The sequence below is a fragment of the Zeus faber genome (genome assembly GCF_960531495.2).
Source record: "Zeus faber genome assembly, chromosome: 19".
Lineage (NCBI taxonomy): Eukaryota > Metazoa > Chordata > Actinopteri > Zeiformes > Zeidae > Zeus > Zeus faber.
Window position 1 is genome coordinate 18416862 of NC_137206.1, and position 2500 is coordinate 18419361.

A 2500-nucleotide genomic window follows, 5' to 3' on the forward strand; every position below is an offset into this window, starting at 1 on the left:
CAGAGGTTCATCCCATCATTCAGCGCTGGCTACAGAGGCCAAGTCTCTCTCTGAGGGTCCCCCCCCCCAGAAATATCCTCTGTGTGTGTGTGTGTGTGTGTGTGTGTGTGTGTGTGTGTGTGTGTTGGAATCGGTCAAGAGATACGTGTGTGTGTGTGTGTGTGTGTGTGTGTGTGTGTGTGTGTGTGAATATGAAGCAGACCACCCAGCTGTGTGGTTTCAGCTTGACCGGGGCCACGGTGCTCCTCGCATTTTCGGCAGACAGACCAGCTTTATGTCCTATGGGCTTCCTGCCAGGCACAGGTGTGTGTGTGTGTGTGTGTGTGTGTGTGTGTGTGTGTGTGTGTGTGTGTGTGTGTGTGTGTGTGTGTGTGTGTGTGTGTGTGTGTGCGAGTGCGTGTGCTCCGCATTTGTGATAAATGACACAACTGTTCATAATTTAATTTGGTAACATCCTTATCCGAAGCATCATGGTTCCAGAGTGTGGGTGTATTTATGCACATGCACAGCTCTACATCATTTCATATTTAATTATTATTTTCTGCAGCGTCCGGGGCACGTCCGTCCTCATTGGCCCTATGGGGGCAGTTGAACCCGTACTTACCTTTCACTACAGCACTAGCAGAGACACAAATAGTCATTACTGTCTTCACTACCTCCCCTGCATGCTCTGCCCCCACCCCACCCCTCCACACACACACACACACACACACACACACACACACACACACACACACACACACACACACACACACACACACACACACAGACACACACACACACACACGCACACACACTCCCACACCAACAACAGGAAGTCTTTGGAAAGTCCCGTGTCAGGAGTGCACAATAAAACACCGTGCGATGATACTCCTGCAGCACTGCCTCATCAGTGCCTTTTGTCTGAAATGCGTCCAGACGGCGTCTTTTATCTCTGCAGCATAACGTTCAGCCCTGTAAATATTCCATAATTTATCATTAAAATCATCATGCAAACCCACTGCAGCTCATGTGAAAGTGCTGCTTGTGCTCATTGTGCATGCGGTTAAGTCATTGTGCATGCGGTTAAGTCAAGTTCTAGTGATTATTCCCATTGCGCCAAACTTTTAATTCTCGCAAAAAAAAAAAGTTTCAATGTACTTTCTAAATTTCAGGTTAATTGCATCGTGGTTGGTGCAACTGACCCTAAATCTATCTTTGAAAAAAAAAAATAGCAGGAACCTTTTTTAATCTCGCTTTTATTTTCAATTTACTTCATAAATTTGACCCGCGCATCTTTACTTTTCCTGTAGAACCGACGTAGATCGACTAATCCTTGATGAGCTCCAAACTCAGGATAATTAACTCCTTGTGCGTGCGACCCAGCCTCAGTGTATATGTGTATATGTGTATCGTGTTTGTCGTGCTTTCATTTCTTCTATGACTATTTACGGTGTGTTTGTGTGTTTACTGTATAAATATTGAGTCACTGAAAACAGCCGTCAGATTCCTGCATATATTAAAATAATACACAAATAGAAACAATACAAATAGTACGCCTCCTCTTACGGATCTCTCCGTCTTTGGGTGAAGGTGAAGCTGCAGTATGTTGTTGTTTGTTTATTTATTTTTATTTTTTTCCCCAACGGTATAAACGCCTCTCACCGTTTACAACAAAACAGAGTGCCTCGCGCTCGCCGGCGGGGACGCGTTGTAACAGAAGCACCCTGGGTTCCTCATTGTCAGAGAGACAGAACCGGTTAAACGCAGAGGAAGAGTGAGACAGGTCAAGAGGGTGGAGACCTCCACAAATGAATTCACACGATACGTATAGGACACACAAGCATGACAAATGCATTAACACACACACACACACACACACACACTTATGAGACCTATACACATATACAGTACATATACACACATCAAGTCCAAGGTGCCCAGAGTGTCATTAGCAGAGCAGTGAATCAGAGTTTCCTAGTACCTTGTTAACAGCATTAACTGTGTGTGTGTGTGTGTGTGTGTGTGTGTGTGTGTGTGTGTGTGTGTGTGTGTGTGTGTGTGTGTGTGTGTGTGTGTGTGTGTGTGTGTGTGTGTGTGTGTGTGTGTGTGTGTGTGTGTGTCTGGGCTTTTGAGGACATTTTTTTGGTTTAGAAGTGCACCAGGGTCCTCACTGGGTCCTCACTTTCCAGGTGTATTTACTCTGACCTCATTTTTATGCTAGCGTGTGTGTGTGTGTGTGTGTGTGTGTGTGTGTGTGCGTGTTTAGAGTCTGCTTGCCATTCCGTCATTCATCTCTCTCCCCCTCTTTCTCTCCCTCCACCCATCTCTTCCCTCCTCTCTTCAGCTCTCCATCTCTTCCCCCTTCTCTCGCCTCTCTCTATTCACCTCCCTCCCCCCGCCTCTTGACCCCCACCCCCCCTTTCTCTTTCCATCCTTTCTTGCTTCCTTCCATCATTCCCTCTACTGTCCTTCCTCAGCACATTTCCTCAGTCTTTCTCTCTCCCCTCCCTCCCTCAGA

At 46.4% G+C, this 2500-nt stretch overlaps 1 protein-coding gene across 1 annotated transcript in view; it reads left to right on the forward strand.

The window, feature by feature from the left end:
- atp8a2 (ATPase phospholipid transporting 8A2) overlaps positions 1-2500 on the forward strand; it is a 62397-nt gene that overhangs the window by 43954 nt on the left and 15943 nt on the right. The gene's annotated exons all lie outside the window — the stretch shown is intronic.